A 14,077-nucleotide genomic window follows, 5' to 3' on the forward strand; every position below is an offset into this window, starting at 1 on the left:
AAATTTTCTATATATAGAAATCTTTAAAATTTTCTATATATAGCTGTTCTTATGAGAACAACTGACTCATTGGAAAAGTTCCTGATGTTAGGAAAGATTTAGGGTAGAAGGGGAAGAGGGCGTCAGAGGATTAGATTGATAGATGGCATCACCTATGCAACAGACATTACCTTAGGAAAACTTTGGGAGATGGCGAGGGACAGAGAGGTCTGGCATGCTGTAGTCCATGGGGTCGCAAAAAGATACGATTGGGCGTCTGAACAACCACAACATAATATCATGTCATCTGCAAACAGTGATATTTCACTTTTTTTTTCCGGTTTGGATTAGTTTTATTTGTATTTCTTCTCTCATTGCCATAGCTAGGACTTCAGAAACTATGTTAACTAAGAGTGGCAAGAGTGGACATCCATGTCTTGTTCCTGATCTCAGGGGAAATGCTTTTAGTTTTTCACCATTGATAATGATATCGGCTGTGAATCTGTCATATATGGTGTTTATTATGTAGAGGTAGGTTCCCTCTATGCCCATTTCCTGGTGAGTTTTTTTAATCATAAATGGATGTTGAACTTTGTCAAAAACTTTTTCTGCATCAATTGAAGTAATCATATGGCTTTTATTCTTTAATTTGTTAATATAGTACATCACATTGATTGATTTGCACATATTGTAGAATCCTTGCATTCCTAGGATAAATCCCACTTGATCATCTTGTATGACACCTGTATGTTGGATTTTGTTTGGTAGTATTTTGTTGAAGATTTTTGCATCTATAGTTATCAATGATATTAGCCTGTAATTTTATATTTTTTTTTTTGACATTTTTGTCTGTTTTTGATATCAGGATGATGTCCTTATAGAATGAATTTGGACTAGTTCTTCCCTCTGCAATATTTTGGAACAGTTTGAGAAAGACAGGTATTAGCTCTTCTCTAAATGTTTGATAGCATTTGCCTGTGAAGCTATCTGGTTCTGGACTTTTGTTGCTGGAAGATTTTTAATTACAGTTTCAATTTCAGTGCTTGTGATTGGTCTTTTCATGTTTTATAATTCTTCATGTTTTAGTCTTGGACAGTTGTACTTTTCCAAACTTTGTACATTTTTTCCAAGTCGTCTATTTTATTGTCATATAGTTGATTGTGATCAACTTATTATCCTTCATGTTTCTGCATTGTCAGTTGTAATTTCTGCTTTTTCTAATTTTACTGAGTCTTCTCCCTTTTTCTCTTGAGGAATCTGGCTAATGGTGTATCAATTAAAGAGCCAACCTTTAATTTTATTGATCTTTGTTATTGCTTTCTTTGCTTTTATTTCATTTATTTCTTCTCTAATCTTTATTACTGCTTTCCTTCTACTAACTTCGATTTTTGTTGTTGTTGTTGTTGGTCTTCTTTCTCTAGTTGCTTTATGTGTAAGATTAAGTTGGTTATTTGAGATTTTTCTTGTTCCTTGAGGTGAGATTGAATTGTTATAAACTTCCCTCTTAGAAATGCTTCCCATAGGTTTGGGGTCATCATGTTTTCATCATCATTTGTTTTTAGGTATTTTTTAAAATGTCCTCTTTGATTTCCTTGGTGATCTCTTGGATATGTAGCATCACAATTTAGTCTCCTTTTGTTTGTGTTTTTGTTTGTGTGTGTGTGTGTGTTTCTCCCTTGGAATTGATTTCTAATCTCATAGTGTTCAGAAAAGATGCTTCATATAATTTCAATTTTCTTAAATTTTCCATGGCTTGATTTGTGACCCAAGATGTGGTCTGTCCTGGAGAATGTTCCATGTGTGCTTGAGAGGAAACTGTATTCTGATGGCAAAGAATCTGCCTGCAATGCAGGAAACCTGGGTTCAATCCCTGGGTTGGGAAGATCCCCTGGAGAAGGGAATGGTTACCCACTCCAGTATTCTTGCCTGGATAATTCCATGGACAGAGGAGCCTGGCAGGGTACAGTCCATGGGATCACAAAGAGTCAGACATGATTGAGCAGAATAGCAATAGGGAAACTCCAATACTTTGGCCACCTCATGGGAAGAGTTGACTCATTGGAAAAGACCCTGATGCTGGGAGGGATTGGGCGCAGGAGGAGAAGGGGACGACAGAGGATGAGGTGGCTGGATGGCATCACTGAATCAATGGGCATGAGTTTGCGTAAACTCCGGGAGTTGGTGATGGACAGGGAGGCCTGGCGTGCTGCAATTCATGGGGTCGCAAAGAGTCGGACACGACTGAGAGACTGAACTGAACTGACTGATTAAAGTCCTTCACTAGTACTGTGTTACTGTTATGGTGCTACTATTTTGGGTACACAAATATTTATAATTGTTATATCTTCTTCTTGGATTGATCCTTTGATCATTATGTAGTGTCTTTCCTTATCTCTTGTAACCATCTTTATTTTAAAGTTTATTTTGTTTGATATGAGTATTGCTACTCTAGCTTTATTTTGATTTCTGTTTGCATGGAATATCTTTTTCCATTCCCTCACTTTCAATGTGTATGTGTCTTTGGGTCTGAAGTGGGTCTTCCTTCTGTATCCATTCAGTCAGTCTGTTTTTTTGTTGGGGCATTTAATCTATTTACATTTAAGGTAATGATCAATAAGTAAATTTCTATGATCATTTTTTAGATTGTTTTAGGTTTATGTTTTTGAGTTTTCTTTTGTGTTTCTTGCCTAGAGAAGTTCCTTTAGCATTTGTTGTAGGGCTGTTTAAGTGGTTCTCTTAGTTTTTGCTTGTTGGTAAAGCTTTTGATTTATCTGTCTAATCTGAATGAGCTCTTTTCTGAGTAGTGTAATCTTGATTGCAGTTTTTTCCCTCTTATCATATATCCTGCCACTCCCTTCTGGCCTGAAGTGTTTCTGCTGAAAATTAAGCCTTATGGGGATTCTCTTTTATGTTATTTTTTGCTTTTTCCTTGTTGCTTTTCATATTTTTCCTCTGTATTTAATTTTTTTTTTTTAGTTTGATTAATATATGTTTTGGTGTCTTTCTCCTAGGGTTTATCCTGTATGGGACTCTCTGCACTTCCTGGACTTGGGTGGCTATTTCCTTCCCCATATTAGGGAAGTTTTTGACTATAATCTCTTCAAATATGTTCTCAGATATTTTCCTTTTATAATCTTCTTATGGGTCCCTTTTATTCAAAGGTTAGTGTGTTTACTGTCCCAGAAATCTTTGAGACTGTCTTTATTTTTCTTCATTCTTTTTTTCTTCATTCTGCTTCTTTGCAATTATTTCTAGCATTCTCTCTTTCAGCTCACTTATCCATTCTTCTGCCTTGGTTATTCTGCTATTGATCCCTTCCAATGTATTTTTGATTTCAGTTACTGTGTTGTTCATCTCTCTTGTTCTTCAGTTCTTCTAGGCTTTTGTTGAATATTTCTTGCATTTTCTCTATCTGTGCTTCCATTCTAGTTCAGAAATTTTTGGATCATCTTTATTATCATTACTCAAAATTCCTTTTCAGTTTGCCTATTTCCTCTTCATTTATTTGGTATTGTAGATTTTTACCTTGCTACTTGGTCTGTAACATACTTTTTCTCCTTTTTTTTTTTTTTTTTTTTTTTTTTTTGTTGATGGGTGGAACTGTGTTCCTGTCTTACTGGTTGTTTGGGCTGAGGTATCCAACACGGGAGTTTGCAGTCAGTTGGGGAAAGCCAGGTGTTGGTGTTGAGATGTAAACCCCCAGGAGACCTCACTCCAATGAATATTCCCTAGGTCCTGAGGTTCTCTGTTAGTCCAGTGGTTCAGACTCAGCACTCCCATCATAGGAGCTTATGCTTGATCTCTGGACCATGAACTAGGGTCCTACAAGGCATTGTTGTTTTTCAGTTGCTCAGTCATGTCCAACTCTTTGTGACCTGATGGACTTCAGCACACCAGGCTCCCCTGTCCATTACCAATTCCCAGAGTTTGCTCAAACTCATGCCCATCGAGTTGATGATGCCATCCAACCATCTCATCCTCTGTCATCCCCTTCTCCTCCTGCCTTCAGTCTTTCCCATAATCAGGGTCTTTTCCCATGAGTCAGTTCTTTACATCAGATGGGCAAGTATTGGAGCTTCAGCTTCAGCATCGGTCCTTCCAATGAATATTCAGGACTGATGTCCTTTAGGATTGACAGGGTGGATCTCTTTGCAGTTCAAGGAGCTCTCAAGAGTCTTCTCCAACACCACAGTTCAAAAGCATCAATTCTTTGGTGCTCTGCTTTCTTTATAGTCCAACTCTCACATCTGTACATTACTACTGGAAAAACCACAGCTTTGACTAGATGGACTTTTGTCAGCAAAGTAATGTCTCTGCTTTTGAATATGCTGTTTAGGTTGGTCATAGTGTTTCTTCCAAGGAGCAGTGTCTTTTAATTTCATGGCTGCAGTCACCATCTGCAGTGAATTTGGAGTCCCCAAAAATTAAGTCTGTCACAGTTTCCATTGTTTCCCCATCTATTTGCTATGAAATAATGGGACTGGATGCCACCATCTTATCTTTTTTGTTTGTTTATTTTTTTTTTTCATTTATTTTTATTAGTTGGAGGCTAATTACTTTACAATATTGTAGTGGGTTTTGTCATACATTGACATGAATCAGCCATGGTTTTACATGTATTCTCCATCCCGATCCCCCCTCCCACCTCCCTCTCTACCCGATCCCTCTGGGTCTTCCCAGTGCACCAGGCCCGAGCACTTGTCTCATGCATCCAACCTGGGCTGGTGATCTGTTTCACCGTAGATAATATGCATGCTTCAATGCTGTTCTCTCGAAACATCCCACCCTCGCCTTCTCCCACAGAGTCCAAAAGTCTGTTCTGTACATCTGTGTCTCTTTTTCTGTTTTGCATATAGGGTTATCATTACCATCTTTCTAAATTCCATATATATGTGTTAGTATGCTGTAATGTTCTTTATCTTTCTGGCTTACTTCACTCTGTATAATGGGCTCCAGTTTCATCCATCTCATTAGAACTGATTCAAATGAATTCTTTTTAGTGGCTGAGTAATATTCCATGGTGTATATGTACCACAGCTTCCTTATCCATTCGTCTGCTGATGGGCATCTAGGTTGCTTCCATGTCCTGGCTATTATAAACAGTGCTGCGATGAACATTGGGGTGCACGTGTCTCTTTCAGATCTGATTTTCTCTGTGTGTATGCCCATAAATCGGATTGCTGGGTCATATGGCAGTTCTATTTCCAGTTTTTTAAAGAAATGTCCACACTGTTCTCCATAGTGGCTGTACTAGTTTGCATTCCCACCAACAGTGTAAGAGGGTTCCCTTTTCTCCACACCCTCTCCAGCATTTATTTCTTGTAGACTTTTGGATAGCAGCCATCCTGACTGGCGTGTAATGGTACCTCATTGTGGTTTTGATTTGCATTTATCTGATAATGAATGATGTTGAGCATCTTTCATATGTTTGTTAGCCATCTGTATGTCTTCTATGGAGAAATGTCTGTTTAGTTCTTTGGCCCATTTTTTTATTGGGTCATTTATTTTTCTGGAATTTGATCTTATCTTTTTGAATGTTCTGTTTTAAGCCAACTTAAAGGCACCTTACAGCCAACTAAAGTTTAAGCCAACTTTAAGCCAACTTTTTCACTCTCCTCTTTCACTTTCATCAAGAGGCTCTTTAGTTCTTTGCTTTCTTCCATAAGGGTGGTATCATCTGTGTATCTGAGATTATTGATATTTCTGCCTGTAATTTTGATTCCAGCTTGTCCTTCATCCAGTTTGGCATCTCACATGATGTACCCTGCATATAAGTTTAATAAGCAAGGTGACAATATACAACCTTGATACACTCCATTCTCGATTTTTAACCAGTTCATTGTTTCATGTCCAATTCTACCTGTTGCTTCTTGACCTGCATACAGATTTCCCGGAGGCAGGTCAGGTGGTCTGGTATTCTTGTCTCTTTAAGATTTTTCCACAGCTTGCTGTGAACCACACAGTCAAAGGATTTAGCATAGTCAATGAAGCAGATGTTTTCCTGGAATTCTCTTGATTTTTCTATGATCCAACGGATATTGGCAATTTGATCTCTGGTTCCTTTTCTAAATCCAAATTGAACATCTGGAGGTTCTTGATTCATGCACTATTGAAGCCTGTTTAAACCCTGAGATTTCATGTAAATCCAACCTAAAATGGTTGAAAATATGGAATTTCTTAAAAACTATATGTGAATGTTTCTACGAATATGGAAGCAATATTTGCCTTAAAATAGATTATAAATTTAGCAAATAAGCACTGTAAGTTCCCTAAGAAGGGCTGTGACTGTCTTGTTCCATACTGTATTCTCAAATGTTTTACACAATATATGTTCATTAAATATTTGTTGACTGGAGAATGATTTATTAGTGCAGGGATATTCAGGTTTTTTTCAAAAGCAATACATGGCTCCAGGCTATAAGTCTTGGGAATGCAAATTTATATTAACATATTTGATAAATTGGATTAGATGAAAGGGGAGATTACTTAAATCTTAGAAATATTGTGAACTATCTCATTTATTAGTTCCTTTACCAAATGGCAATATGTAATAGAATCAAGAGAAATTAAATTTAAAAAGTCAACACTTAAATCATTAGAAATCCTTGGGAACACAGATGATGACTTGATACAATGGAAGGGGGATAGATTTCAGACAGCTTTCAGTTGCATTTTTTTTCATCATAGCATTTCCCTGAAATGATTCTCACAAACTTGACAACACAGAGCAGGAAAATATCAGCTTGGCCAATCAAAAGACTATTAAGATTCCAGCCTGGGTGAGGAACAAATAACGACCAACTGAATTGGACCAGCATTCACCCAAAAACTTTATCTTCCTGACCACTCATTTCCCTCCAAACACACTCTGTTTAAGGAATGCTAATGTGTTGTGCTTGGTCACTCAATTGTATTTGACCCTTTGCGATTCCATGGACAATATAGCCCGCCAGGCTCCTCTGTCCATGGGGATTCTCCAGGCAAGAATACTGGAATGGCTTGGCATGCCCTCCTTTAGGGGATCTTCCCTACCCTGGGATCAAATGCAGGTCTCCCGCATTGCAGGCGGGTTCTTTAACATCTGAGTCACCAGGGAACCCCATGATTACTGTAGTTGGTAGCCTACCCCTTCTCCAGGGAATCTTTCCAACCCAGGAATTGAACCAGGGTCTCCTGCTTTGCAAGTGGACTCTACCAGCTGAGCTACCAGGGAAGCCCCGCATTAAGGAACAGAGTACTGTAACCCAACAAGACAGTTTTTTTACAAGAGAGTTCACCTAGTTTGTAGTGGGAGATTCTTTGAGGATTAATCAACAAATGAAGTATTCAGTAATCAAGCCCAGATTTTAGTAAGAGGTGTCTCATCATGACTCTCATCCTGACTTGCGTTGACCTACACACACACACACACTTACACATACACTAAAAACGTCACCATTTATAGCTTCTGCTTTCATATCTCTCCCTGGGTAAAGATATATGATAACGTTAAACATCTGAGGAATTAAAGTTCTGTAAAAAATGTAAAAGTTCAACAACCCACAACCAAACAACAGAATTAATAGACCAGTCCAAGCAATAATTTAAGCTAGCCATTGTAAATATCCTTAAAGGAATAAAGGATGATAATGGCAACTTTAAGCTGGAATAAGCCTCAATAAAGAAGAACCAAGAAGAAAAGCTGGATATGAAAATATAATAGTTAAAAAAACAGAACTCAGTGTGTGAGTTGAAGAGCAGAATAGATTCAGACAGAATACAAAGTAGTGAGCTGGATCAGGTTGAAATATTTACCCAGAAAGCATCATGAGAAATTTCTAGAGGGAAAAAAAAAAAAGAAAATATCTTACAAAAGACATAAAGCCAGGTAGACATGACTTCTAAAGATAAATACTGCATGCAAGAAGACAATGCATAAAATTTTGTTTTTAAATTTCAGAAAACTGAAACAATGCAAATTCAACAACAGAATTCCTTTAAAATTACCATTAAAATGAGAAAGTGAAATAAATATATGTTTGCTTTTTTGGATGAATATCTCAGCTACTGTAAATAATGCTGCAATGAATATGGGGGTGCATAGAACTTTTCAAGTTGGTGCTTTCCTTTTCTTCAGATAAAAATCCAGAAGTGAAATTACTGGATCACATGGGAACTCTATTTTTATTTTTTTGAACAACTTCTGTACTGATTTTCACAGTGGCTGCACCAAATTATGCAGATGGCAATCATCCCTGTATGCACAGGCTATTGAGTAAATAGCTTGCTTTCACTTCCTTTACGTCTTGGCTGGCCCTGTGATTGCTTTAACCAATAAAATACAGCAGAAAGGATATGCTGAAACAACTGAGCCTATACTTAAATAGAATTGGCAGTTCCTATTTCTTTCCTTTGGCAAGTCTTGTCTTGGAGTTCCTCTTAGACTCCAACCACCCTGCTATAATAAGTCCAAACTTAATGGAGAGACCACACCAAGTAGAGCAAAGGTGATCACCAGCCACAACATAGATCAGTCAGCAGCTACCCCCAACTACCAATCATACAAGTGAACAATCTTTAATTTTCAAGCACAGAAGAGCCCCCAAATATCTGCAACCCCATTCAATATCTGAGGGAATAGAGGAAACCCAAGCTGAGCATGGGTAAATAGTAAAATCATGAGATATAATAAAATGTTGCTTTAAGTCAGTAGGACATGGGGTAATGTATTACCCGACCATAGATAAATAAAACAGCTGGAAAGTTGGGGATTGGAATAATCTGGTGGTTCATTCACTCACATATCTGGAAGTCCATGCTATCTCACAGCTGAGGCCTTAGTTGAGGTTGTTGTACAGAAGTACCACATATAACTTTCCCATGTGGTGACTGGGTTCAAAAAGCAAGTGTCCTGGCAGAAAAAGATAGAAATGGAATCAAGTGAAAGCTTTAACTTTTCTGTGACCTGGTACAGAAGTCAAGTAACATCACTTCTGCTATACTCTATTGGTTGGGGCAGTCACAAGCTCTCTAGGTTCCCAGTGGATAGGAGAATAAATCCACCACTTTGTTGGGATTGGCAAAATTCTGGAAAATCATGTAAGTCAGAAAATACTCATGTGACTATTTCTATAAAATAAAATCTACCACAAATATTTCTTAAAAGGAAATGTGTGGTCACAAATTTAGTGAAACATATCATTTTTTTTCATCTTGATTCTCTATTAAAAAAAAAAAAAACTAAAATACCATGCTTTAAATTGCAGATTAACATTCTGAATATAAGGAGTATAGCACAAATTTACTAAGAAAAGATTCCATGTAAAAGAAATATTTTCAATGCTTAGGTACCAGCAATATAGAAACTCATAGAAATGTTTGGCTTCAAAAACATGCATTTTATATTTTCTCTTTTAAAATTATTATTTCATTTAGAAATAAACTTATACCATGAGTAAAATGAGTTACAATTAATGGAATATCTTTTAAACAGCCTTCTGTTGACTCTTGATGTATTGCTTTACAATAATTGACTAAAATGAATCAGTAAATGTCATTTCAGAATTATTTTGGAATAGTAATATGCTTCAGGATAATATTATAAAACCTATTTTAAAAGTTCAACAATGAATTTGATTAGCTTTAAAATATAATTTTTATAAGTTTCCAAAATATATTTACCTTAATCTCTACCATTCTGTGAGATAGAGCAGGACCATTTTGTGCTTAGAATCTTTGTTTGAAATCCATTGTTTAAGACAAGACACTAATGTTTTGTGAAAATGCATTTTTTACTCCATAATCTTATGATATTTACTGTGTAATCTTCTCAAGACTCCAGATGGCACTATCTTATCTCTTTATTTTGATGATAGAAAAGATGAAACATTTCTGATACTATATTCTGTCTTATGTCAGATTACTTTCAAAGTCGTTGGAAGAGCAAAAATACCTCAGTGACCCTGAGCTTAAAAATGAGTTTTTATTTTATTATTTATTTATTTATTTGCCTGTTGGAGTTTTCATCTACTTGTTTATTTTTATTTTTTATTTATTTTTTTTTCATTTATTTTTATTAGTTGGAGGCCAATTACTTTACAATATTGTAGTGGGTTTTGTCATACATTGACATGAATCAGCCATGGATTTACATGTATTCCCCATCCCAATCCCCCCTGTCACCTCCCTCTCCACTCGATTCCTCTGGGTCTTCCCAGTGCACCAGGCCCAAGCACTTGTCTCATGCATCCAGCCTGGACTGGTGATCTGTTTCACCCTAGATAACATACATGTTTCAATGCTGTTCTCTCGAAACATCCCACCCTCGCCTTCTCCCACAGAGTCCAAAAGTCTGAGATGGATGAAACTGGAGCCCATTATACAGAGTGAAGTAAGCCAGAAAGATAAAGACCAATACAGTATACTAACGCATATATATGGAATTTAGAAAGATGGTAACGATAACCCTATATGCAAAACAGAAAAAGAGACACAGATGTACAGAAATTAGTTTTTAGAAGAAACACCAAAGGCACGGTCCTTGAAAGAAATAATTGATAAGAAAGACTTTATTAAAAATACAATTTTTTGCTCTGCAAGTGACACTGTCAAGGAAATAAAATAAGTTACAGATGGAGAAAATATTTGCAAAAGACATATGCAATAAAGGACTCTGTGATAAAGAAATATCCAAAATATTCAAATAATAGTCAAAATTCAACAATAAGAAAGCAAGCAACTACATTATGAAATGAGCTAAATATCTTAATAGAAACCTCACAAAGAGGACATTCAGATGACAAATAAACATTACAAAATGCTCCACATCATATGTAGTCAAAGAAATGCAAATTAAAACAGTTATATACTATTACACATTTACTAGAATAGTCAAAATCCAGACCACTGACACCACCAAATGAAGATGACTGGTGGAAATGCAAAATGATAAGCAACTTTGGAAGAAAATTTGACAGGTTCTTACAAAAACAAATATACTCTTACCATTTATTAACCACACTCCTTGGTATCTAACAAAGAAAATGAAAACGTATTATTCAAAATCATGCATAGCACTGGGAAGACTCAGAGGGATGGGATGGAGAGGGAGGTGGGAGGGGGGATCGGGATGGGGAACACATGTAAATCCATGGTTGATTCATGTCAATGTATGGCAAAAACCACTAAAATATTGTAAAGTAATTAGCCTCCAACTAATAAAAATAAATGGAAAAAAAAAACAATCATGCACACAGATATTTATAGTAGTTTCATTTATCATTGCCAAAACTTGGAGGCAATCAAGATGTACTTCAGTAAATAGATGTATAAATAATCTGTGGTTCATATGCCACACTGATTTATGAAAGAAACATTATCATTTTATATTTGGCAAAATTTGCCCGCCTGCCAACTTTGTTTTGTTTTGTTTTGTTTTTCTCTTTTCTATTCTTCTAGGTATTCTAACTTGCTGGTTTTACCAAATGAACGCTAAACTCTAGGGTCAGAAAAATACCTAATAATGGTTTTATTGAGGCACTTTAATGAAAATAACTCAGGGAAAATTTACATTTATGATACAGATACTTCCTATTTAAGAACAGAAGACCCTACCAATTAAAAAAAAGGTATAATACTAAAGTTATCAGAAATTAACACTAAGAATATCTTTTTGTTTTTTTATTTAAAATGTAACTTTGGAGCATCTATATCAGAAAGCCTGGAAACAACACATTTCCCAGCACTCACTTCACATAGAACCAAGAAGAAAATTGAAAATTGAGAGTATTCCAGAGTTTAGGGCCAGTACTATGGCGAATGATAAACAAAAGAGTAGAAGATGAGCTTAACCAAGGAGGATTTTCCCACCCCAAGTCAGCTCTATCCCACTTCAGAATGTCTATGTATCAATGACTGTTGTATTTCATTAATTTCATTCTTATTCCTTGGAAATACTTATTGCTATTAAAGTGTGCAGCAGTGTGCATTATGTCGAAAAAGCAATCAGTTCAGTCCAGTTGCTCAGTCATGTCCGACTCTTTGTCACTTCATGGACTTCAGCACTGCAGGCTTCCCTGTCCATCATCAACTCCTGGAGCTTGCTCAAAGTCATGTCCATCAAGTCAGTGATGCCATCCAACAATCTCATCCTGTCATCCCCTTCTCCTCCTGCCTTCAATATTTCCCATCACCAGGGTCTTTTCCAATGAGTTAGTTCTTCGCATCAGGTGGCCAAAGTATTGGAGTTTCAGCTTCAGCATCAGTCCTTTCAATGAATACTCAGGACTGACTGAGTTCTTTTAGGATTGACTGGTTTGATCTCCTTGCAATTAAAACAATATACACATCTTAATAAAAAATTGTTTATTGTTAAAAATGTTAACCATCATTTGAGCCTTCAGCAAGTATAACAATAATAAAAAAATTTGAAATCTTTTGATAATTATAAAAATGTGACACAGAGATACAAAGAGAGCAAATGAGAGAGCAGCATTGAAACATATGCATTACCATGTGTAAAATTATATGGCCAGTGGAAATTTTCTGTATGATGCAGGGAGCTCAGATCTGATGCTCTGTGACCATCTAGAAGGGTGGGATGAGGTGGGAGATAAGAGGAAAGTTCGAGAAGGAGAGGACGTGTGTATACCTATACCTGATTCACGTTGATGTAGGGCAGAAACCACCATAATATTGCAAAGCAATTAGCCCCAATTAAAAATAAATAATAAAAAATTTAAAAAAGAAACATCAAGATCATTTATAATGACAAATATAATAATAATGGAAAACTGAAACATTATGAGAATGATCATTGGAAGGATTGATGCTGAAACTGATGCTCCAATACTTAGGCCACTCAATTTGAAGAGTCAACTCATTGGAAAAAACTTTTTATGCTGGGAAAGATTGAGGGCAGGTGGAGAAGAGGGTGACAGAGGATGAGATGGTTGGATGGCATCACCAACTCAATGCACATCAGTATGAGCAAACTCCAGGAGATAGTGAAGGTAAGGGAAGACTGCAGTGCTGCAGTCCATGGGTTCAGAGTCAGATACAACTGAGCAACTGAGCAACTTCTAAGTTACCTAGCTTCAGAGATCATCTGAAAAAATTTACATCTGAAAAACAGTTTGAGACAACTGAATTGGGGTATTACATTATAGCAAAGCTTTTCTAGGAGCTCCCCCCCCCCACCAAGAGCAGTACAGAAATTGAAGTTGACAGCATGATTAAAAAGGTGTACATAATATTTATGCTAAGAAAATCACACACCAGACTGATTGCCTACAGTAATGGGGTCCAGGGAGAGCACAAAATTAAACTCCACAGATAATCATTTTAACCATGAGTTTCAGTCATCTAAACTATTGGTAAATAGCCTATTTTTATTTCACTATTACTCTGGCTATCCTCCCCAGGATCACTAAAAGAGATAGTCAATGTTATGTAACAAGGGTGAGCTATTAACAACTCAATATTCCAAAACCTAAATTGATTTCCTGTACAATGTAGAATTTATCATGCCTCTCAATTGAGAAACATGATTTATATATAGATCAAAAGAGATAAAAAAATATTGAGAAGTCTTTGAAGGACAGAGAAGAACCCAAGCAGAACTGGTTAGTCAGTGGGCACATAGCTAAACACTTCTATGATTTTTACACCAATGGAAGGATTCAAATCTTTTATGAACACACTTGATGTATCCTTGATGTTTCTTTAGTCTAGAAACATTATTTGAAATTATCATTGATCTCTGAGGGTTTGGAAATGAATAGATCACAAATTATGAATGGAAAGACAATTTAAACATTTTTTATTGTTGCAAAATGTATACTACTACCTTGGAAATCAGTTACTACTTCTCATACATTATTTTACACTTACGTAAACTTCATATTTATTATTTTCCTGACAATTAGTTCACTCCCCAAATGATTTTAACTTATCAGTAGCCTACTTTTACTTATTTATTCAAGGTAGTATGACAAAGGTAACTTAAAATCTTACCCTCATTATGAGAAGTGCAAGTAATTGTAAAGATTATGGTAAACTAAAGAGCACATTTCACCTTGACAATACAACATGCCAATTATCCCCATTCAAAAACTTAAGG

The sequence above is a fragment of the Dama dama genome, chromosome X (genome assembly GCF_033118175.1).
Source record: "Dama dama isolate Ldn47 chromosome X, ASM3311817v1, whole genome shotgun sequence".
In the NCBI taxonomy this organism is placed as follows: Eukaryota; Metazoa; Chordata; class Mammalia; order Artiodactyla; family Cervidae; genus Dama; species Dama dama.